This window comes from Schistocerca serialis, chromosome 1 (genome assembly GCF_023864345.2).
Source record: "Schistocerca serialis cubense isolate TAMUIC-IGC-003099 chromosome 1, iqSchSeri2.2, whole genome shotgun sequence".
In the NCBI taxonomy this organism is placed as follows: Eukaryota; Metazoa; Arthropoda; class Insecta; order Orthoptera; family Acrididae; genus Schistocerca; species Schistocerca serialis.
In genome coordinates this window covers 130,821,328-130,847,515 of record NC_064638.1, presented here as the reverse complement: position 1 = coordinate 130,847,515, position 26,188 = coordinate 130,821,328, and the positions used below count along the sequence as shown (strand labels likewise).

Sequence of the window (26,188 nt, the reverse complement as noted above, 5' to 3'; positions counted from 1 at the left end):
GTTCCAGACTGAAGCGCCTAGAACCGCACGGCCACACCGGCCGGCTGCGAATGCACAAACAGTGCCCGAACTCTTACGGGAATCGGCAACGCGCCGCGAGTAATAATGGGCGGGGGCACTACGAATGTAATGCGGGACAATACGCTCAGATTGTGGGTTCCGCGGGAGGCGTGCCAGAGATAAATCCCTGCAGTCGCGCTATCCTCTGTGTCCTCGGTGGCTCAGGTGGATAGAGCGTCTGCCATGTAAGCAGGAGATCCCGGGTTCGAGTCCCGGTCGGGGCACACGTTTTCATCTGTCCCCGTTGACGTATGTCAACGCCTGTAAGCAGCTAAGGGTGTTCATTTCATTGTAATTTCATTCTAACGAGCTGAATGGTCACCGATGGTATCTATAAATACATAAACTGTATGTGGCGCCTGGCTAGATCGTAGCTACTGACTTAGCTGAAGGCTATGCTAACTAGCGTCTCTGCAAATGAGACCTCTGAAGCTATACCAAGTGAACAATTTCTACACTCCTGGAAATTGAAATAAGAACACCGTGAATTCATTGTCCCAGGAAGGGGAAACTTTATTGACACATTCCTGGGGTCAGATACATCACATGATCACACTGACAGAACCACAGGCACATAGACACAGGCAACAGAGCATGCACAATGTCGGCACTAGTACAGTGTATATCCACCTTTCGCAGCAATGCAGGCTGATATTCTCCCATGGAGACGATCGTAGAGATGCTGGATGTAGTCCTGTGGAACGGCTTGCCATGCCATTTCCACCTGGCGCCTCAGTTGGACCAGCGTTCGTGCTGGACGTGCAGACCGCGTGAGACGACGCTTCATCCAGTCCCAAACATGCTCAATGGGGGACAGATCCGGAGATCTTGCTGGCCAGGGTAGTTGACTTACACCTTCTAGAGCACGTTGGGTGGCACGGGATACATGCGGACGTGCATTGTCCTGTTGGAACAGCAAGTTCCCTTGCCGGTCTAGGAATGGTAGAACGATGGGTTCGATGACGGTTTGGATGTACCGTGCACTATTCAGTGTCCCCTCGACGATCACCAGTGGTGTACGGCCAGTGTAGGAGATCGCTCCCCACACCATGATGCCGGGTGTTGGCCCTGTGTGCCTCGGTCGTATGCAGTCCTGATTGTGGCGCTCACCTGCACGGCGCCAAACACGCATACGACCATCATTGGCACCAAGGCAGAAGCGACTCTCATCGCTGAAGACGACACGTCTCCATTCGTCCCTCCATTCACGCCTGTCGCGACACCACTGGAGACGGGCTGCACGATGTTGGGGCGTGAGCGGAAGACGGCCTAACGGTGTGCGGGACCGTAGCCCAGCTTCATGGAGACGGTTGCGAATGGTCCTCGCCGATACCCCAGGAGCAACAGTGTCCCTAATTTGCTGGGAAGTGGCGGTGCGGTCCCCTACGGCACTGCGTAGGATCCTACGGTCTTGGCGTGCATACGTGCGTCGCTGCGGTCCGGTCCCAGGTCGACGGGCACGTGCACCTTCCGCCGACCACTGGCGACAGCATCGATGTACTGTGGAGACCTCACGCCCCACGTGGTGAGCAATTCGGCGGTACGTCCACCCGGCCTCCCGCATGCCCACTATACGCCCTCGCTCAAAGTCCGTCAACTACACATACGGTTCACGTCCACGCTGTCGCGGCATGCTACCAGTGTTAAAGACTGCGATGGAGCTCCGTATGCCACGGCAAACTGGCTGACACTGACGGCGGCGGTGCACAAATGCTGCGCAGCTAGCGCCATTCGACGCCCAACACCGCGGTTCCTGGTGTGTCCGCTGTGCCGTGCGTGTGATCATTGCTTGTACAGCCCTCTCTCAGTGTCCGGAGCAAGTATGGTGGATCTGACACACCGGTGTCAATGTATTCTTTTTTCCATTTCCAGGAGTGTATTAAAGTCGTCTGTAGAACTGGCCAGTGCGCTAGCCGAGTGGCGGCGCTCGGTCTGCTAGCGTCGACAGTGGCGACTCGCGGGTCCGATGTGTACTGACGGACCGCGGCCGGTTTGAAGCCTACATCCTAGCGTGGTCACTACAATTGGCGACAAAACACAATGGGTTACAACAGTCCTCCACAATGGCCACATACGCAAGTTACAGCTCGCGCAGGGTACGGTGACCAAAGCGCAGTGACCAGTTTTCTTCAAAGCGCTGGGCGAGTTCATTCGTTTGTTTGGAAGGGGAGGCCGATTAGTGTTTTCCAACTTTCGGCCGGCGAGCCATGACAGAATCGAGGCGCGCTTCCTGCAGTTGTTTCTCAAACGATTTTATAGATACTATTCGGTAAAAATTTTCATTTTTGCTTTACTTATATCTTTACATGTCAGGATCATGACGATGTTGTAACTTTCCCGTATATAATAGAAATGATAATTTTTTTGTTAGTATCTTAACTCATGAAAACTGATAAATTTTGACGTGAGCAGCGCTACGCCATGGCCGTGTGAAATAAATCTGAATCTGTCCGTGAGAAATAAAATGAAAAATTCTTACCTCATGATGGTGTCGCCGGATAACGCTGTCTATATATCTGCTCGTAAATGGCACAGTTTAGTGCAATGCTAGCCTATCTGCTAATAATGGACATCATTTGTCTGGGATCTGAATTAAGAGAAAAACTGACTTTACTTACTGACATAGGTGCACAGCTGGTCGTCTGATTACTAAAGAAAACATGACTATGTTCTGAGAAAATTTGTGAAATATTTAAATTTAAATAAATGACTGGATCGAGACTGGAAATGACTTAAGGCAAAACTGTTCCTTCCCTTTTTGTTGACTAGTAAAAATTATATTCTGAAAATCTTTTACATTATTGATAAAGATCTGCAATCCATTATATGAAAAATTTAATATTACAAATCTTGGTCAACTGGTGATGACGAATCACAAAAAGTTTGAAACAAATTCATATTAACATCTCAGACAAGTGACTTAACTACGCGCATGCCAATAAAAATAATAGAATTTACCTTGCAATACATGGCTATGAACTGCTCACTACCAGCGACAGACTACAACGGCAATGTAGCAGCGAGCGACTGCAACAACTGCTCTGTAACAGCTAGCGATTGCAACAACTGCCGACACTGCTTTGACCTGTGACTTTATTGTAGCAAAGGTATTTTCTGTTCGCAGGCAGCGCGTGAGCGATATATCGGAATTACATTTGCTCCAGCAGGGTGGTGAACCCCTTACAATGTTCCCATCATTTCGTCAGTGCTCATAGTTATTGTGATATTTACGTGAAAGTAGGACACTGCACAAAATTCGGAAAAATTTGCAATGAAACATAGAGGTTGCAATGATTTTGCATTTGATGCATATTACATAAAGTGTTGTTGTGTATTAAATTTACCTGACACACTGAATTTTGCTTTACACTTCGGTAGAGGTATCTATCTGTCACCAATCTCGACAAAATTGATTTGATGTAGCACATTCATTTGCGATCGCGCCGCGCCAGCGATAAAGCCAGAGTGAAATGTCCGCAACATTCCTGATATTTCATAAATGGTTTTAGATATCGAAATGAGATTTTGGCAAATGATGGCACGCAAAGAGGAGAGTATTTTACCATATCTTTGTTACGTAAAACTGTGGTGTCACCGCCAGACACCACACTTGCTAGGTGGTAGCTTAAATCGGCCGCGGTCCATTTAGTACATGTCGGACCCGCGTGTCGCCACTGTGTGATCGCAGACCTAGCGCCACCACAAGGCAGGTCTCGATATACGAGAGAGCACTCGCCCCAGTTGTACGGACGACATTGCTAGCGACAATACGGACGAAGCCTTCCTCTCATTTGCCGAGAGACAGTTAGAATAGCCTTCTGCTAAGTCCATGGCTACGACCTAGCAAGGCGCCATTAGCCTTACCTAGTTTGAGAGTTATCGTATAAATGTCTCAAGAAGAACGCTGTATTCATCAAAGAATAAAAGTTAAGTATAAAGCAGCTACGTACTTTTCTTGCTACCATTCAATAGTTATCCTGTTCCAGACTTGACGCCAGTCGGCGTGTGTGTACGCGTGCCTTTCTTTCGGCTCCCTTCCCAGTGTGGCGTAGCAAGCTTGTTACGCCACAACAAAATCTTCATTATCTACTGTGTTATTCCAATAACTACAGAATGTTTCGGTGAAAGAATATAATTTTTAAGGGCCATCAATAGCTGGTGAAATGGGAAGTGCTATGGCTTTTGAAACAACATATGAGGTGCGACAATAAAGTAATGAGACTGATCTCCTTTGCAAGATGTGGCAACCCTGTAGGCTTGCGTAGGCTCACTATCTTTCACCTTGGTCTGTAAGCTGCTTGTAGTTCAAGCGGCACATCGATACAACTGCTCAGTCGTGAGTTGTGCTGTAATAAGTTAACATGTGTTTGTGTGTCTCGTCACGGAAATGGAACCGCATAATATTGCGCAACGGTATGCCATTTCTTTTTGCGTTAAATTGGGTGAAAACGCGACAACAACTTATGGTAAGCTTCAGAAGGCTGTTGGAGAGGAGGTTATGTCAAGAGCTCAAGTTTTTCGTTGGCATAAAATGTTTAGTGTAGGCAGAACGAATGTTGAAGCTGAAGACCTCATGGATGGATGTCAACTTGGCCAGGGTGCGTGAACTCGCGCGAGCTGATCGAAGATTATCTGAGAAAATGATTGCAGAAGAACTGAACATCAATCGAGAAACGGTTCGTCTAATAATAACCGAAGACCTTGGTATGAGAAAGATTTGTGCAAAAATGGTCCCCAAAAATTTCACACCACAACAGCGAGAAACACGGAAAAATGTGGCAGCCGATCTGTTAGAGCGAACGGAAGTCAATCCAGGATTGTTGAGCCGTGCTATCACTGGTGATGAAAGTTGTTTTTTTTTCCACTACGATCCAGAGACAAAACGCCAAAGCTCGCAATGGTTGCTCAAAGGGATCACCAAGACCAAAAACAGCTCGCATGTCAAAGTCAAAAGTTATATGCATGCTTGTGTGCTTCTTTGATTCCAAAGGAATTGTTCATAATGAGTGGGTGCCTCCTGGACAAACAGTTAACCAATATTACTACAAAGAAATTTCAGAAAGTCTTCGTGAAAGGGTTCTTCGTGTCCGTGCCAACATTGCTGATGCTTGGATTCTGCATCACAGTAATGCGCCATCCCATACTGCTCTGCCAGTACAGCAATTTTTAACCTCAAAACAAATTTCAGTACTACCACAGCCACCTTATTCACCAGATATCGCTTTGTGCTACTTTTTTCTATTTCCAAGGGTCAAAACGGCGGTTCAAAACGGCGGTCAGGGGAGACCATTTTCAAACAACACAAGATGTCCAAAAAGCTGTGACGAGGGTCTTTGAGGATAATGAGTTCCAGAAATGTTACCATCAATGGCAGAAGCGCTGGAAAAAATGTGCGCTATCAGAAGGAAACTACTTTGAAGGAGACAACACTAAACTTGACTAAAACGGTAGGCAACATTTTTTTTCACATCAGTCTCATTACTTTATAGTTGCACCTCATATGTGAAACATTACACGTTTTTTGTACCGAGGATGTGCATTTCATAAGCTACTGGCCTTACATTTCCTCAGTTCCTCATTAAATAAACCACTGTTTCAGAATTCTCTCGCAATTGTGTCAGCACAAAATGTTACTGAGGTGGGACAGTATAAACTATTCTCTGTTTTGGGAAAGAAGCAAATTTTGTCATAGTATAGGTTTTACTCAAAAGTCGCCGCTCATAACGCTTCTCTGAAAGTTACAGATGGTTAACAATCGCTGCATTTTTGGCCGAATTATTTTTGGATATAAACGAAAGCAGAGGTGACAGTAGATCTTTTTGAATGGTCACCATTCTAGTATAGGTGTGGAGCTGCCCCCTCATACTATTTACAAAAAATGTGAGTGCAGCACTCAGTTTAGAACGGCATTTCCCCTTCAGTACTCGGCATTCCCCCTACAGCGCTCTGAGGAACCTCCCACCACTGCTGCTCTCCCGAGGCTTCCCCAGCCGACTGCGCATCTAGCGGCCAAGGCATTTTGTACGCACTATAGTGTATAGCCCCCCCAAGAACCAAGGACCTTGCCGTTGGTGGGGAGGCTTGCGTGCCTCAGCGATACAGATAGCCGAACCGTGGGTGCATCCACAACGGAGGGGTATCTGTTGAGAGGCCAGACAAACATGTGGTTCCTGAAGAGGGGCAGCAGCCTTTTCAGTAGTTGCAGGGGCAACAGTCTGGATGATTGACTGATCTGGCCTTGTAACACTAACCAAAGCAGCCTTGCTGTGCTGGTACTGCGAACGGCTGAAAGCAAGGGGAAACTACGGCCGTAATTTTTCCCGAGGGCATGCAGCTTTACTGTATGATTAAATGATGATGGCATCCTCTTGGGTAAAATATTCCGGAGGTAAAATAGTCCCCCATTCGGATCTCCGGGCGGGGACTACTCAAGAGGACGTCGTTATCAGGAGAAAGGAAACTGGCGTTCTACGGATCGGAGCGTGGAATGTCAGATCCCTTAATCGGGCAGGTAGGTTAGAAAATTTAAAAAGGGAAATTTATAGGTTACAGTTGGATATAGTGGGAATTAGTGAAGTTCGGTGGCAGGAGGAACAAGACTTCTGGTCATGTGAATACAGGGTTATAAATACAAAATCAAATAGGGGTAATGCAGGAGTAGATTTAATAATGAATAAAAAATAGGAGTGCGGGTGAGCTACTACAAACAGCATAGTGAACGCATTGTTGTGGCCAAGATAGATACGAAGCCCACGCCTACTACAGTAGTATAAGTTTATATGCCAACTAGCTCTGCAGATGACGAAGAAATTGAAGAAATGTATGATGAAATAAAAGGAATTATTCAGATAGTGAAGGGAGACGAAAATTTAACAGTCATGGGTGACTGGAATTCGGTAGTAGGAAAAGGGAGAGAAGGAAACGTAGTAGGTGAATATGGATTGGGGCTAAGAAATGAAAGAGGAAGCCGCCTGATAGAATTTTGCACAGAGCACAACTTAATCATAGCTAACACTTGGTTCAAGAATCATAAAAGAAGGTTGTATACATGGAAGAAGCCTGGAGATACTAAAAGGTATCAGATAGATTACATAATGGTAAGACAGAGATTTAGGAACCAGTTTTTAAATTGTAAGACATTTCCAGGGGCAGATGTGGACTCTCATCACAATCTATTGGTTATGAACTGTAGATTAAAACTGAAGAAACTGCAAAAAGGTGGGAATTTAAGGAGATGGGACCTGGATAAACTGAAAGAATCAGAGGTTGTACAGAGTTTCAGGGAGAGCATAAGGGGACAATTGACAGGAATGGGGGAAAGAAATACAGTAGAAGAAGAATGGGTAGCTCTGAGAGATGAAGTAGTGAAGGCAGCAGAGGATCAAGTAGGTAAAAAGACGAGGGCTAGTAGAAATCCTTGGGTAACCGGATAAACATTGAATTTAATTGATGAAAGGAGAAAATATAAAAAAGCAGTAAATGAAATAGGCAAAAAGGAATACAAACGTCTCAAAAATGAGATCGACAGCAAGTGCAAAATGGCTAAGCAGGCATGTCTAGAGGACAAATGTAAGGATGTAGAGGCCTATCTCACTAGGTGTAAGATAGATACTGCCTACAGGAAAGTTAAAGAGACCTTTGGAGATAAGGGAACGACTTGTATGAATATCAAGAGCTCAGATGGAAACCCAGTTCTAAGCAAAGAAGGGAAAGCAGAAAGGTGGAAGGAGTATATAGAGGGTCTATACAAGGGCGATGTACTTGAGGACAATATTATGGAAATGGAAGAGGATGTAGATGAACATGAAATCGGAGATATGATACTGCGTGAAGAGTTCGACAGAGCACTGAAAGACCTGACTCGAAACAAGGCCCCGGGAGTAGACAATATTCCATTAGAACTACTGACGGGCTTGAGAGAGCCAGTCCTGACAAAACTCTACCATCTGATGAGCAAGATGTATGAGACACGCGAAATACCCTCAGATTTCAAGAAGAATATAATAATCCCAATCCCAAAGAAAGCAGGTGTTGACAGATGTGAAAATTACCGAACAATCAGTTTAATAAGTCACGGATGCAAACTAACGCGTATTCTCTACAGACGAATGGAAAAACTGGTAGAAGCTGACCTCGGGGAAGATCAGTTTGGATTCCGTAGAAATATTGGAACACATGAGGCAATACTGACCCTACGGCTTATCTTAGAAGCTAGACTAAGGAAAGGCAAACCTACGTTTCTAGCATTTGTAGACTTGGAGAAAGCTTTTGACAATGTTGATTGGAGTACTCTCTTTGAAATTCTGAAGGTGGCAGGGGTAAAATACAGGGAGCGAAAGGCTATTTACAATTTGTACAGAAACCAGATGGCAGTTATAAGAGTCGAGGGGCACGAAAGGGAAGCAGTGGTTGGGAAGGGTGTGAGACTGGGTTGTAGCCTATCCCCGATGTTATTCAATCTGTATATTGAGCAAGCAGTAAAGGAGACAAAAGAAAAATTCAGAGTAGGTATTAAACTCCATGGAGAAGAAATACAAACTTCGAGGTTCGCTGATGACATTGTCATTCTGTCAGAGACAGAAAAGGACTTGGAAGAGCAGTTGAACGGAATGGACAGTGTCATGAAAGGAGGGTATAAGATGAACATCAACAAAAGCAAAACGAGGATAATGGAATGTAGTCGATTTAAGTCGGGTGATGCTGAGGGAATTAGATTAGGAAACGAGACACTTAAAGTAGTTAAGGAATTTTGCTATTTGGGGAGCAGAATAACTGATGATGGTCGAAGTAGAGCGGATATAATATGTGGACTGGCAATGGCAAGGAAAGCATTTCTGAAGAAGAGAAATTTGTTAACATCGAGTATAGATTTAAGTGTCAGAAAGTCGTTTCTGAAAGTATGTGTATGGAGCGTAGCCATGTATGGAAGTGAAACATGGACGATAACTAGTTTGGACAAGAAGAGAATAGCAGCTTTCGAAATGTGGTGCTACAGAAGAATGCTGAAGATTAGATGGGTAGATTACATAACTAATGAGGAGGTGTTGAATAGGATTGGGGAGAAGAGAAGTTTTTGGCACAACTTAACTAGAAGAAGGGATCGGTTGGTAGGACATGTTCTGAGGCATCAAGGGATCACCAATTTAGTATTGGAGGGCAGCATGGAGGGTAAAAATCTTAGAGGGAGACCAGGAGATGAATACACTAAACAGATTCAGATGGATGTAGACTGCAGTAGGTACTGGGAGTTGAAGAAGCTTGCACAGGATAGAGTAGCATGGAGAGCTGCATCAAACCAATGTCACGACTGAAGACCACAACAAACAACAACATTGTGTATAGGTTGCTGAGGTTGGCAGTGGCTGCACAAAGAATATGAGCAGGACGAAATCAACCTACTTCTACCGACTTCGCCGCGCGGGATTAGCCTAGCGGTGTAAGGCGCTGCAGTCATGGACTGTGTTCTTTTCGAGAACAGACTACGCACTTTGTTCATGTTTTTACCATGCACAACATCGGTTCGCATCGTGTCGTTCTCCGAACACAAAATAATTCGGCGCCAGATTCTGTGCGACATTTTTTCACAGCATCGATGGAGCAATCCATAGCAATGCCTCCCTGTCAGCTTCATCAATCCTTGCAACATTGGTTAATGTGGCTCTGAGCACTATGGGACTTAACATCGGAGGTCATCAGTTCCCTAGAACTTAGAGCTACTTAAACCTAACTAACCTAAGGACAGCACACACATCCATGTCCGAGGCAGGATTCGAACCTGCGACCGTATCGGTCGCGCGGTTCCAGACTGAAGCGCCTAGAACCGTTCGGCCACACCGGCTGGCTTCAACAATGGTCTTGTTGAAACCGCGAATTGTTACATGTCGTGATGTCGCGGCTGAACGATGGCCAGAAAAGTGCAGCTGACTATGCTGATTATCCGTGGTCAGTTCACCGTTCTAGGACAAGTTCAGTCGGATATTGCCGCACCGAAATAGCAAACTGAGAAGGCGTACCATCTTGCTCAAGCCACTGGTTTTCTCTTATTCCTTGGGTATGATCCAAGTCCTCAGCATCTGAAGAAGCTGATATTCGTTAAAGTTACCATAAAAAAATATGGACTGTACATCGGTGTACTATCGAAGCAAGCACATCGCATAACGCGGGGAGAGCTCTACTTCATCGTAAAAATATGGCTTCTGCTTCGATCAAAAGAAAGTGTTGCATGATTGTGATGTCCTATAAATTGCACATTCATTGCTAAACGTCATTTTGCCACGTTTCGGGATTGTGTCAAAGACCTGCAGGAGTGCGTCACATGCATCCTTCCATCGTCATCAAACACTGTCCAACAATTCCTGAACACTCGTTAGTCAATATGCGCATAACTTAAAAGTCCTCTGTCATATGCTTGCGCAAAGTTCTCCGGACGGTACTCATTTCCGCTGATCTTCTCCACGTCTATTTCATTTGTGACTTTTCCACAGATGATGCATTGTTCCTGTCTTGTTGATGGCCATCTATTTCCCGGTTTATCCTTTACACTGCCGATAGCAAAGAGTGAAGGTGGCTCACGACCGAATCGCATCTGGAGGTTCCAACCATTGCCCAGTCGTTGGCATTTCATGGACACAAGTGTTTACAATTATATGCTCTTCAGTGGTGTAGTCAGTGATATTCGTCATTGTTTACGTAATCTGTAACAGACGAAAACAACTGTGTGGGGTCAACACATTGAACGTTTGCTATGTCAGTTTTTCGACGGGGTGACCGGACTTTGGGCCCACCCTGTAAACATTACAAGCCAATTTAGGTGTTTGGCGGAGGGCCCTTATAGTATCACTATCTTTTCCTTCTCCCTCCTTCCACTTCACGAACCGTACGTCGAAAAGGCGACAGCCAATAAAACTTCGTACGAATTCTATTCTCCGAATTTCTGGTCATTGACATTTTGCGAGATGTATGCGGGCAGAACCTATCTGTTGTCTATCTGTTCATGAAACGTACGGTCTCAGCAGCAAGCACTTCCATGATGCCGAAAATTTCTTGTGTAACGTCTGCTTCTGCATTTCGAAGAGCTCTACTGTGATATTCTGGTGCTTTTTAAATGGACAGCGAAACATACTACTCTTCATTGGAGCTACTTGATCTTTTGTGTTCATACGTGGTGTCCCAGCCTGACAGCAATGAGAAACGGTCGGACGAGGGTTTAGTAGAGTATCTCTTACGTAAGTAAATTACTATCTCGTTAGCACAGTGGGTAAGTGCCAGGGTATAAACTCAAACGTTAAGGTGTCCGTCCCCTGCAGAAGAGAAAACAGTGTGAACCTCACCGAGGAATACAATGAACCTTTCGTTTAGCATTCGGAAGTATATTAGCTTTTAACAGGCCCAAGCATTATTTTAGCAACTCCATTCGTCAAGGACGCTTCTACAGTACTATTATTTTGGTTTTAAGTATACAAAGAACTTACATATTTTTATTTTTATTTATTGGCTTTTAGGTTTCTACCAATATAGCCATCAACATACACGTTTTAATCTAATTCTTACAATTTCTTAACATGTTTTTAGCAGGTTTAATTAGGTCGGATACATCTTTTTTCGGTACATAACAAGTTATGACTAGTTAGAAATGAAGGTTCAGAATTATAAAGTATATGGCGTGCGTTACAGCAATTAAAAATTAGAGAGTAAAACAGAAAGATATAAAACCGTCATGGAAAGAACACACCACATAACAAGGTAATGAATAGGTTTTCGTTACTGACTAAAGTAATACAAATTAATTGCTACACAGGTCCTAGAAGAGCCAGCTACACGTTAGTGTATTAAATCATCGAGATTAGCTGGCAAATTCAAATTTACAAGGTCTTTCTATCTCATTTGAATAGTGATTCTTTTGCTTGCCTATATTACATATTTGATTTTTCTCCACACGAGAGGAGAACGAGTTCCTCGTATTTGTTGTCGCGAGAGCGTCAGCTCACCTAATGGAAGATGAGATTGTAACTTCCACCACTCACATCTCCAAAGAAGAAGCGGTCCACATTCTCTTTCATTCCACAAACGCAGAGCGGTGACTTAACAGCATGAATGCGGCTTAGATGCTGTCGGTAGCATGCACAATTGAAGCTCAAAGTTGTAATATCACTCTTCTTGCAACAAACTTTGCTTACTGTTACTGTGGTAATAACAGTAAGCGTTATTTCGTGTAGCTCAAAAGCCAGCTGCAAGTCTTTCAATTGGACGCCACTTTGGGGACCTATCAGTGTTATCCAACTTGAAAAAGTGGGCTTACAATTCATCAAGGAATTCGATCCGCATGTCGTTGCGAAGTGAGGGCCAGGTTAAAATCCAGACTGAAATATGCCAAGTCCTTCCAGGATTCGATACCACGACCTATTGGACTCCAGGCATGCGCTTTATCGCTAGACCACCAGAAATGCCTATTGCTCTCGTAATGTTTTTTTTTTTTTTTGGTCATCAGTCTACTGACTGGTTTGATGCGGCCCGCCACGAATTCCTTTCCTGTGCTAACCTCTTCATCTAAGAGTAGCACTTGCAACCTACGTCCTCAATTATTTGCTTGACGTATTCCAATCTCTGTCTTCCTCTACAGTTTTTGCCCTCTACAGCTCCCTCTAGTACCATGGAAGTCATTCCTTCATGTCTTAGCAGATGTCCTATCATCCTGTCCCTTCTCCTTATCAGTGTTTTCCAGATATTCCTTTCCTCTCCGATTCTGCGTAGAACCTCCTCATTCTTTACCTTATCAGTGCACCTAATTTTCAACATTCGTCTATAGCACCACATCTCAAATGCTTCAATTCTCTTCTGTTCCGGTTTTCCCACAGTCCATGTTTCACTACCATACAATGCTGTACTCCAGACGTACATCCTCAGAAATTTCTTCCTCAAATTAAGGCCGGTATTTGATATTAAAAATGCCTTTTTTGCCATAGCGAGTCTGCTTTTGATGTCCTCCTTGCTCCGTCCGTCATTGGTTATTTTACTGCCTAGGTAGCAGAATTCCTTAACTTCATTGACTTCGTGACCATCAATCCTGATGTTAAGTTTCTCGCTGTTCTCATTTCTACGACTTCTCATTACCTTCGTCTGTCTCCGATTTACTCTCAAACCATACTGTGTAGTCATTAAACTGTTCATTCCTTTCAGCAGATCATTTAATTCTTCTTCACTTTCACTCAGGATAGCAATGTCATCAGCGAATCGTATCATTGATATCCTTTCACCTTGTATTTTAATTCCACTCCTGAACCTTTCTTTTATTTCCATCATTGCTTCCTCGATGTACAGATTGAAGAGTAGGGGCGAAAGGCTACAGCCTTGTCTTACACCCTTCTTAATACGAGCACTTCGTTCTTGATCGTCCACTCTTATTATTCCCTCTTGGTTGTTGTACATATTGCATATGACCCGTCTATCCCTATAGCTTACCCCTACTTTTTTCAGAATCTCGAACAGCTTGCACCATTTTATATTGTCGAACGCTTTTTCCAGGTCGACAAATCCTATGAAAGTGTCTTGATTTTTCTTTAGCCTTGCTTCCATTACTAGCCGTAACGTCAGAATTGTCTCTCTCGTCCCTTTACTTTTCCTAAAGCCAAACTGATCGTCACCTAGCGCATTCTCAATATTCTTTTCCATTCTTCTGTATATTATTCTTGTAAGCAGCTTCGATGCATGAGGTGCTAAGCTGATTGTGCGATAATTCTCGCACTTGTCAGCTCTTGCCGTCTTCGGAATTGTGTGGATGATGCTTTTCCGAAAGTCAGATGGTATATCGCCAGACTCATATATTCTACACACCAACGTGAATAGTCGTTTTGTTGTCACTTCCCCCAATGATTTTAGAAATTCTGATGGAATGTTATCTATCCCTTCTGCCTTATTTGACCGTAAGCCCTCCAAAGCTCTTTTAAATTCCGATTCTAATACTGGATCCCCTATCTCTTCTAAATCGACTCCTGTTTCTTCTTCTATCACATCCGCCAAATGTTCACCCTCATAGAGGCTTTCAATGTATTCTTTCCACCTATCTGCTCTCTCCTCTGCATTTAACAGTGGAATTCCCGTTGCACTCTTAATGTTACCACCGTTGGTTTTAATGTCACCAAAGGTTGTTTTGACTTTCCTGTATGCTGAGTCTGTCCTTCCGACAATCATATCTTTTTCGATGTCTTCACATTTTTCCTGCAGCCATTTCGTCTTAGCTTCCCTGCGCTTCCTATTTATTTCATTCCTCAGCGACTTGTATTTCTATATTCCTGATTTTCTCGGAACATGTTTGTACTTCCTCCTTTCATCAATCAACTGAAGTAGTTCTTCTGTTACCCATGGTTTCTTCGCAGCTACCTTCTTTGTACCTATGTTTTCCTTCCCAACTTCTGTGATGGCCCTTTTTAGAGATGTCCATTCCTCTTCAACTGTACTGCCTACTGCGCTATTCCTTATTGCTGTATCTATAGCGTTAGAGAACTTCAAACGTATCTCGTCATTCCTTAGTACTTCGGTATCCCACTTCTTTGCGTATTGATTCTTCCTGACTAATGTCTTGAACTTCAGCCTACTCTTCATCACTACTATATTGTGATCTGAGTCTATATTTGCTCCTGGGTACGTCTTACAATCCAGTATCTGATTTCGGAATCTCTGTCTGACCATGATGTAATCTAATTGAAATCTTCCCATATCTCCCGGCCTTTTCCAAGTATACCTCCTCCTCTTGTGATTCTTGAACAGGGTATTCGCTATTACTAGCTGAAACTTGTTACAGAACTCAATTAGTCTTTCTCCTCTTTCATTCCTTGTCCCAAGCCCATATTCTCCTGTAACCTTTTCTTCGACTCCTTCCCCTACAACTGCATTCCAGTCGCCCATGCCTATTAGATTTTCGTCCACCTTTACATACTGCATTACCCTTTCAATATCCTCATACACTTGATCTATCTGTTCATTTTCAGCTTGCGACGTCGGCATGTATACCTGAACTATCGTTGTCGGTGTTGGTCTGCTGTCGATTCTGATTAGAGCAACCCGGTCACTGAACTGTTCACAGTAACACACCCTCTGCCCTACCTTCCTATTCATAACGAATCCTACACCTGTTATACCATTTTCTGCTGCTGTTGATATTACCCGATACTCATCTGACCAGAAATCCTTGTCTTCCTTCCACTTCACTTGACTGACCACTACTATATCTAGATTGAGCCTTTGCATTTCCCTTTTCAGATTTTCTAGTTTCCCTACTACGTTCAAGCTTCTGACATTCCACGCTCCTACTCGTAGAACGCTATCGTTTCGTTGATTATTCAATCTTTTTCTCATGGTAACCTCCCCCTTGGCAGTCCCTTTCCGGAGATCCGAATGGGGGACTATTCCGGAATCTTTTGCCAATGGAGAAATCATCATGACACTTCTTCAATTACAGGCCACATGTCCTGTGGATACACGTTACGAGTATTTAAAGCAGTGGTTTCCATTGCCTTCTGCATCCTCATGTCGTTGATCATTGCTGATTCTTCCGCCTTTAGGAGAAATTTCCCACCCCTAGGACAAGAGAGTGCCCTGAACCTCTATCCGCTCCTCCGCCCTCTTTGACAAGGCCGTTGGCAGAATGAGGCTGACTTCTTATGCCGGAAGTCTTCGGCCGCCAATGCTGACTGTTTGCCAAAATTTAGGCAGTGGCGGGGATCGAGCCCGGGACCGAAGACGTTTTGGATTATGAATCAAAGACGCTACCCCTAGACCACGGGTGATCATGTAATACTGTGCAAATAATGTAATAGTGTACAAATTGTCCACGTGCGACCGTGAGTCACGCACTGAGGGTACCGTGCAAACTTATAATTTCAATGGTTTTTGCCTGTTTTCGATATGAATCTGGCAAGATATCGGTCCCGTGAATTCAAAGATCATAACACAATCTCTGCACTTGTTTCTCAGACTACCCCCGACAGACAAAAATAATCGAATAGGGGACTTCAGTTTACATATGTAGATAAAGAAGCATCTGCGATGAATAATGGTTTCTTGAATTACTGCAACCAGTAGCCTCTTGTTTTGTTCTTCAATTTTTATTATATAATTATCGGTATCGAACCGCCTAGTGATTCTTCATCAGATCGTGCATATTTACTGATTGTCTGCAACTGTGTGATAGTCGTTTAGAGTTATTAGTATCCGTTGGTTCGTTGATGGTACACACAAAATTGTGGAAAATATAATGAATGTTTTCCAGTGATGTTTATTTTTGCTGCACTTCACACAGTTAGCCACAGGTAACACTTTCTATGTGGTGCACAAAATGTTAATAAACCAAGGAGTACAGCTAAAGCTATAACAAAATAAAATATAATAAAAATTGAATAACAAAACAAAAAGCGAGTGGCTGCCGTTATTTCAGGAAACCTTCACTTATTAAAACATGACTATAACTTACATTTTATGTTTGCTTGCAGTAATGTTCGTTTATTATACTTTTGACGGATGATGAATGCAATGTATGTTCCAACGGCAAAAAGATATTTTTTATGTGATATAATTACAATTTAACAATATTCATATGTTTTTTTACTTGACTTGTATTGTGAAACCTTGCTTCTAGCCAAATTTCATGACTCTGGGTCAACGGGAAGTACCGCAAAGGTTTCGATGAGTGATATTTCGAGTATCAAAATATGTCACGTACATGACGGTATCTTTTGACTGAATTGGTTTAGAAGCTTAAAATTTTTACACTGCCGAGGGACTAAAGAACTTAATATGCAACATAACTTTGAACTTGATACGTCCTAACAGTTGGACAGACAAACAGACGGACAAATGGTTCAAATGGCTCTGAGCACTATGGAACTTAACATCTGAGGTCATCAGCCCCCTAGACTTAGAACTACTTAAACCTAACTAACCTACGGACATTACACACATCGATGCCCGAGGCAGGATTCGAACCTGCGACAGTTGCAGCAGCGCGGTTCCCGACTGAACCGCCTGGAACCGGTCGTCCAAATCGGCCGGCCTAGTTTTTGAAAAAAAAAAAAAGGTAGCTTCACTTTAAAATTCTCAAAACAAACGGTCCTGTTTCTTTAGTAGTAGGAGGATTCGTCATTTCAGTATAGAGAATTTATTTTTATCCTCTCTTCTGTTTAAATTTTCCAATTAATAAAAAATGGTTTAACATTGAAAATTATATAGCGTGATAAAATACTTCGCACAGATTGTTTCAGTGGCAGAAAAAGTCGACACGGGGTAAGGCAGTTCTGGAAAAGAAGTCTTCAATTAGTCCTAAAATTTTTCCCTGTCCCTTGTCTCCTCTTTTACGTCTGACAACAATCTGTATTTGTGGAAAAATATGCTGAGCTGTCTTCTTGCTCGGAGTCCACTTTAATCTGCAGGTGGTGCGATGTTGAAACCAACGTTTGGGATGAGGACAGCTTTGTCTTTTAGTTCTGTCCCTAAAACTACTTTTATGTAGCCCTTTCACGTTAGATCGCCCTGGAAGATCACGCCCAGATATTTTAACGTTGCGACAATGTCCAGTGATTTATGGCTAATAGTGAAATTGAAAAAAGTGAGTCTTTCCGCCTGTTAATGAGCAGTCTGTTAAATTTATCTCTGTTAACGGCCAACTGATTGCTTCCGCACCGAGCGTCGATTCTCTGCACATCGTCCTGCCCTACACAACTGAGCTAACAGTGCTTTCTTGAATTCTTTCGATGTCTTTCATTATAACGGTTATTTGATAAAGAATATACTACAGGTTGCACTAGCGTCTCGTATGCAGTTTCCTTCACAAGCACATCGCACTTTGACGCAAACCTCGCAAGAGATCTAACTCAGTATATTATCGATTATCCAAATGTCGATCAACATCGGTTAACCGAAAACATTCCAGTCAGCAAATTTGTGCTCGCCCCATGGGGAAGTTCCTTTGGCGCTGGAGTGACCAGTTCTGCGTTTCCCCCCTCCCTTCAAACAGCCATTGTTGCTGCTCTATGTTAACATCTTCGCAATGAGGACTAAACATAAACGAGTTATTTTTAGTGCATCCCATAAATTTAAATTAATACACCAGCTGTTGAAGAAAGGAAGTTGGAAATACCAATGTATATGAAACTGAGAAGAACAGCGAAACTGTTACAAAATTTGCGAATGAAGATGGAAGCCTGCGCAGAGAAGCAAACGCCAGAAAACCAGGGCTTAGACACAACACAAAGCTTGGAACGGGCTCCGTTCTTCACATGTGTCTTGCATCTTAAGAGCCATCAAACAGCCAATTTGTATTCGAACTGGTTGAGTTGATTAAAGATCCTTCGGTATTTGAAGAATGCCATGAGGAAAATGTTCAAAACTGACTCGAATTTAATGTTAATGACTCTCACTGTCACTAAGCGATATCGTGGACTTAACGCACATCATGCAAGGAAGCGGCCTTACGGTAGTGAAGGGACCACCCAAGGGTTCGCCTGGAATGGGTTACGAAAAACACGCTAGATGTAATTCAGAATTTGAATCCTGCTTCTACATACCACAGGTCCTCGATAACAACAGTGTAGAACCTTCCTTGCCGTAAGAAGGAAAGGAAACAAATCCCGCCCTAAGTAAAGCAGGGAATGCCGGTGAGGTCATATGTTTTACGATCTCACTGCATGAGTTGTTGCCATCTCCTATTTATCATCTATGATAACGGTAAACAAAATCCATGCATCACTGTACTGTACTGGCATTAACTATCTTCGTTGCTTTGTCTTAACGTCCACGAGATAATTACATGAATGATAATTCTCTGTTTAACGAGTTACTAGGTATAAACATCTTTGTAACACCTGTTCACGGTAATGAGAGAACGCAATGAGATTTAAATACCCATAATCTATTTATGTTGCTGACTAATAGCACTTCCGCAGCCAGTTACTTACATACTCATGCGTCGCTTTTATCGTTTTACAAGAGTAAATCTCTGCCACTTTATTGACTGAGAGTTATCGCAGAGTTGTAAAGTTCCTTTCCGGATATGTTCTTATCTTGGTCTTGTCACAGAGCGAGCTGTCTGTTACCCACTACAAAACTGAGACCGTCAGTGCAGCCTGTTGCGGGAAAACATTGTTATGATACTATCCTCTTTATGAAAGCAACTTACAGAATTCTGCCAAATTCACACTGATGAGGTGAAGCCACTGAAATGATCAAGTATGCATAGCACTTCGAAAGGCGAGTGTTTATCAATCTCTGATCGATAACCATGCGTCAAAGACCACAGTTTTCGTATTTTTTCACGACGATTTGAGGTTGCTTATTGACTGATTTTATATAATGTATTTACAACAAATATACATGGAGTTCAATTTTTAAGACATGAGGACTTCTATTCGTAACATTCCCTTAAGTAAATTCGTGTGTCAGTTAGAAGCAGGTGGCAAGAGGCAAAAAGCTCTGCAAATTACGTTCCTCAACAAATAGGCACAATCATTTTCTATGATGACTTGTCTCTTCTGCATGTGCATACACACTCATAAGTCAGAGTACAATGTATAGAAACATTAGCCACAATTTCTGCTAATCCATTCGCATATGGATCGAAGGTAAAACTGGTTTATTTCCTACAATTTGAGCCCTAATCTCGCTTAACGTGTAAACATGCTTCTTACACGGAATATACTGTGAATGCAATATAATTTATGCAAAAGCTTCCTCGGATACCGATACTAATTCCCATTATAGAAAACATGGACTGGCATGGAAGCGACTCTCAGCGAGGCTGTGTCTAAACCAGTGAGTACGTTAAAGCTTTAGAAAAATGAGCCTAATTCCATCGCAACAATAAACAGATAATGATGACGTTTCTCGCGGAAGTAGCCAGCCTGTCGCAGTACCGTGAGAGAGCAAATAGCTTGGTTCAAATGGCTGAGCACAATGGGACTTCACATCTGAGGTCATCAGTCCCCTTGAACTTACAACTACTTAAACCTAACTAACCTAAGGACATCGCACACATCCATGCCCGAGGCAGGATTCGAACCTGCGACCGTAGCGGTCGCGCGGTTCCAGACTGAAGCGCCTAGAACCGCTCTGTCACACCGGCCGGCACCATGAGAGATCCTTCGCCGTCTTGAGAAAGACATGAGAGTAACTCGTGGCGGATTAGAGCTCCGAGTTGATCCCCAAGGCGTGCCTGAATTACACAATTAGTACAGCACTACCCAGGAAAGGCAGTGGTCAGGGCTCAAGTCCCGGCTCGGAACACAATTTTAACTTTAATGCCAGATATTTCATAAAGTTAAGTGCGGTAATATGGTGTAAGAGTGTAGCCTGTTCATTGAATATAGCAGCCGGGCTCTGTGGCCGAGCGGTTCTAGGCGCTTCAGTCTGGAACCGCGCGACTGTTACGGTCGCAGGTTCGAATCCTGCCGCCGGCATGGATGTCTGTGATGTCCTTAGGTTAGTTAGGTTTAAGTAGTTCAAAGTTCTAGAGGACTGATGACCTCAGATGTGAAGTCCCATTGTGCTCAGCCATTTGAACCCTTTTTTTTTAACCTAGCAAGGTGGAACGGTTGTAATTCAGTTCTCGCTTCCTGGAGGACGGCGATTCGAATCCCTATGTGGCCAAAAAACAAATTTTCCGTAGTTTCCCTACATCAGTTAAGCCAAATGTCGTTGTGGTTCCTTTGAAGGGTCGTGCCCGATTTCCATCCTTATCGAATCCGAGCTGATGCTCCGTCCCTAATAACCTCATCGTTGACGGGGCGTTCAGTTCTAATTTTGCCTTCTTTGCCATTAAACTGGTTTCAAATAACTGTACTCGTGAAATATTGTGAAGAGTCTCCAATATGAGGACTGTAGTCGCCGCGAAATAGTACGATCAACTACTGTACGCTAAATGGCAAGGTGCTGTACGTGACGAATTTGCTAATTGAAAAAATATGTAAGACGTTCAAGATGAACATGAATTCGAATAGCTGAAGTCTATAATGCTTAGCCATGTCTGTCGGTGTCATTGTGCACATTATGATATTCTGAACAAAATGGCGTTTTCAATTTTTACTTAGCGTTTTATGATCGGTTTCATGCAAGTTCGACAGATGAAGCTGGTTAACCAATGATTTTTGGGAGTGTATTGGAATTCAGTTATCATACTCAAAACAAATAAAAAGGGGCAGTTGAAATGGCATTTGGTGGCGTTTACAACATGGCGCTCTGGCTCCCCATTTGGACTTGAAATGCTTCTTATGATGGTTGCTAAGAGCCGAATCTTGTAACCGCCAGTCAACTCAAAACTAACGTGACTTAGAATTATACTTTTACTTGTCAACGATTTTCTATTTTGTTTTTCTGTATATTTCATTTCGTACCGTGGCTGCATTGTAGCCGCAGTTAGCGCTCGATGATTTAAAATTTATTGTTGTTGTGCACATTTTATAGCAATGCTAATCAGATAGTGGCACAGGTTTAGCTTCACTGGGATACAAACGGTCACAGGAATATGTTATGGCCGCGCGGAGTGGCCGCGTGGTTTGAGGCGCCATGTCACGGACTGCACGGCTCCTCCCGCCGGCGGTTCGTGTCCTCCCTCGGGCATGGGTGTGTGTGTTGTTCCTAGCATAAGTTACTTTAAGTAGTGTGTAAGCCTAGGGAGCGATGACCAAAGCAGTTTCGTCGCTTAGGAATTCACAAACATTTGAACATTTGAATATGTTATGGCGGCAAGAAACGCGTGTGTAAGGTGGAACTGCCGGCCGCGGTGACCGAACGGTTCTTGGCGCTTCAGTCGGGTGCCGCGCTGCTGCTACGGTAGCAGGTTCGAATTCTGCCTCGGGCATGGATGTGTGTGATGTCCTTAGGTTAGTTAGGTCTAAGTAGTTCTAAGTCTAGGGGACTGATGACCTCAGATGTGCTTAGAGCCATTTGAACCATTAAGTTGGAACCTGTACACTCTTAGGGAACGAGGTATAATGTTTTAAGAATGACATCGTATCCACCTGGTTGTAATTTTCAAGTCGATAACAGATGTGCACACATCACATACACACGTGGAGGAACTGAAAGCGGTTGTCTGAACGTGGTTTGTAATACCTGTTCCGAGGTCGCCTATTCTCAAGATTGTCCGATGGGCAGAGGATGTGATTTCTGTTTTATACGATGTAGGGAGACCGCTTCCGTACCGAAGTGGCCAGTGTGTCTGACTGCAATTCGGTAGACACGGGTTCAGTTCCCGTCACTGCCAAGGGATTTTTTTCCCTGGGGTGAGGACTGGAATGCGATCCTCGAAGTCTAATGCCAATTGAAGAGCTGCCTGAATGAAACGGAACGGCTCCAAAGGTGTGAAAGACCGAAACCGACCTGGAGTGTGGTGGGTATGCGGAACCCATGCACCTTCATAACGCATCCTCATGACGCCGTATTGCAGAGGATGACGCGGCGGCCCCTCGGTTGTGCGGAACTGATAGCGAAGTTATTCCTTAAGAGGATGAGTCACTTTCATGGTGCACACTCAGAAACTAGCTGGTAATGCTAAATAGCTACATCTACATCTATACTATGCAAACTACAGTACACACTATACCATTCTTCTCAGTAAATGGTGACAAGTTCAGGTAACCGTGATCGAGGTAGATAGCGACCACAAAGGCTTAATAACATTGAGACCCGGTGACTGTAACGGCCAGGCTAGATACGTCTCTCCATCATCGTTCTAAGAAAATAAGTTCTGAACGATTCGTTCTGTGTGAACAAGTGACCTGTCGTTTGGGGACCTGGCATCACCTTTGAGGAACAAACACTGTACCACGGCTTGCACCTGATCAGCCATACTGGTGACATAACTCTTGACAGTAATGTAACGTTGCAGAAAAGCCATGGGGCGTATGGGATACCACGATAAGGCTGCCCACATCATCACCAAACCCCTCCATGTTTCGGTCTCGACAGCAAGCAGTCTGCATCGTTGGCATGGGAGGGACCTAAATTCGGCCAGAAGCGGCAAACAGTGTGAAACAAGAGTCATCCAGTCGAATGACTTTCTTTCATTGCCCCATAGTCCAGGTTTTGTGGCTTCGGCACCACGTTATCCCGTCACGGCATCTCCTACGTCGCGAGGACGCACATCAGTGCCGGTGTGGTCCACATCTTTTTGGGCTGTCCAGATTTAGCCCCCCTAAGGTGGACTTTTAGCTTTCCTGACCCACTACTTACGGTGTTAGATGACGATCCCTCAATGGCTGATCTATTTTTAAGTTTTCTTCAGTCTAAGGGTGGGCGTGTGGCCTTTTCTCCCAGGCCTTCACCCTATCTCCATTTCAACTCTTCCTCGCTCCCTCTGGTGCTGTCTGTTCTGCTTGGTGTTGGTCTTTTGACCATCTGTGTTTCTCTTGCCTTGTGTTTTTAGGCTGGAGAGTTTAGTGTGTTGCAGAGTGGCTGGCTCTTTCTTTTTTATTCTCACAATCAGCCAGCACAGGCTGTCTACTATATCAACACCTTCTGTCGATTTTTTTCCTTATAATTGATGTTTTCAATTTTGGGTTGCTACTTTCGTTTTTTATTCAGTGTGGTTACTCACTTATTTGTTCCTTTCCGGCATAGCAGGCGATAGGATTCTTTTGGAGTATGGTTTTAATCAGAGACCCGTTTGTCTAAGGAAAAAGGGACTGATAACCATGCCGGTTAGTGCCTTTTCTCTACAAACAGACCAAGCAACCAACCTGTTACGTCCATTTGCACAACTAATCTATGGACCTGTAATTCCAACTCGCCCTGCATTTCGCTGCAACTGCCTTCGTGCTGTTTTGGTGCTGTCAGGGTTCGCGACAACGACATTCAGCTCTGCCGTGATTTTTGCAACTATTGTCCTCCTACTCTTCGTCACAGTCCTCTTCGGTGACCGTCTGTCACGAACACTCAACACACAATCTTCCGCGTTGTGACTTACTGCATGATGTTTTTTCCTCTTTCGCTGTGTGCGGTATAAACTTTTGACACGGTCCTTCTCGAGTGACCAAAAACTTCAGCTTTATTGGTTACAGAAGCACCCGCGATCGAAATCACTTGACTCCGAAATAATGCGCTCACAACTACACAGAAAATTCTTCTTCGTTGATCCATTATGGATCGTAGGACGACGGCTGGCATGAACTTCTTCATGCAATAATTTACCAACAGCCGTATGATTTGTAGAAGTTTATTTTATTTTATGAACTTCTATGTGCTGCTACCAGTTTCAGCATCACACTGATGCCATCTTCAGGCCCCACTCGTCATAGTCGTAAAATCGCTATACATATATATAACTGGATCCGTGAATCAATCGTCCTCCAACAGCTCTTGGTGGCTGAGATTTGCCTCAGGCTGTGTCGCCTGGCCACCAATAGCTGTTGCAGGACGATTGACTCACAGATCCAGTTATATGGCTCCTCACGAGTATAGCGATTTTACGACTATGACGAATGGGGCCTGAAGATGGCATCAATGTAATGCCGAAACTGGTAGCACATAGAAGTTCATAAAATAAGATAAACTTCTACAAAGCATACGGCTGTTGGTAAATTATTGCATCAAGAAACACAGAAAACTGTTCTGACCAAGGCTGACACTTGCTGTGTATTAAGGACGTTGCACGGTCGCATACAACGAAACCTGCAGGTTTGTCTACCATCTGCGTTTATGCTCAGGCGTGAATTCTTCGCGGTGGATCCTTTTTTTTTTTTTTTTTTTTTTTTTTCATCTGCTGAACTTTAAGGAGAACTCACAGGGGCCACTTTGCTTCCGCGTCTCGCCAGCCGAGAGAAAGTGGTAAACTCAATCAGAATCTCGCTTCTAAAAAGTTTGTGCGTTCGCGTTTGGAGTGAGGAGCGACATAGGGAGTGGTACACGAGGCTCGAAGACGTCTTTCAGCTGGAGGGAGCAGCGGCGGCCGTGGCTGAGGACGGAGGCCCGGCAAGACGCGCGCAGCGTTCGTGACGTAATCGGCGCCACGCCGCCCCGTAAACACAGACATAGGCGCAGCAGGGCCGGTCGTAAAGCACCGCCGAAATAGCGGCCTGCGCCTTCACTACGCACTCGCAGAACGCCAGGGGCTTAGCAGCAGTTTAGCGTTCCAGCTGTGCGCATTAAACATGTGCGGTTTTCTTACAAACACTACCGACTTTTTGTAGAATCTAACGCTCACGTGTAAAACATATTCAGACCTCTGTATGTCCATCTTTTTAGAGATGGTTGCGGGACTTGCCTGCTTGATAGAGGACGTCAAATTAAATACCTTTCAGTCGTCAGTTTCCAACCATATTTTATTTGGCAACAACGTTTAGCGTTCTACTACGCTCCCGACCGACGTGTAGGAAGGATCTACCTCGGCTGTGATCAAACCAGGGCCAGAAATACTGGTTGGCTTGTTGAGGTTGAAGGGACCGGACTAAAAATGCCATCAGTCCCATCAATACTGGTATTAGTAGATATTTGCTACAGTGAGTCGGCGGGTGATGGTTGAAGTGTTTTTAGCCTAGTTCTCTCAAATAATGGAACAATTACTTCCCTATAGTCTTTATTTAACAAACAATGGTTGTCCTTTATAATTTATTTTTAAACCTTGTGGTTCGTATTAAATTACTATATTTATAAATGAAAAATTTTCCCATACATTTGTTAGTATGCCAGAATTTTTAGGAATATTTTTAAGGTCCTGATGAAGGTATAATAAGGCAGCTGGCGTCCGACTTTTTCATATTCGCAATTTTTGTGTTCCGTTAGGAGCATTTTTCCCTCCGGTTACGTCTAAAGGCGCTACATGTCATGCCTATCGACCGGTATAAGGGCAGAGACGTGGACAATAACTGTGGCAGAAGACGAGTTCCTGACAAGACGGGAGAGGAAAATATTAAGAAGGGTTGTCGAAGGTGTGAGTGACGCAAGGTAATGGAGAATACGGAAAACCTGGGTATTGGAAGAACTATGCTAAATAGTTTCGGAAATCGAGAACAACGGAAAATATTGAAGATTGGGCTACGATCCTCAAAGAAGCCAAGGCTCTACATGGACTGTAGCGCCATGGAATAAATAAGTGTAAATGTAAATTCTCGTTTACTGAACAGAACACCTACAACAAGTGGTTCACATA

The 26,188-nt window shown here is 43.8% G+C and overlaps 1 protein-coding gene and 1 non-coding gene across 2 annotated transcripts in view; both read left to right on the top strand.

Moving 5' to 3' along the window:
* The window catches only part of LOC126455783 (angiopoietin-related protein 6-like), a 1,041,335-nt gene that overhangs the window by 443,178 nt on the left and 571,969 nt on the right, over nucleotides 1-26,188 (top strand). The window lies entirely within an intron of this gene.
* Nucleotides 211-284, top strand: Trnat-ugu (transfer RNA threonine (anticodon UGU)). The gene has a single exon. It is a non-coding gene; the product is annotated as a tRNA-Thr (tRNA).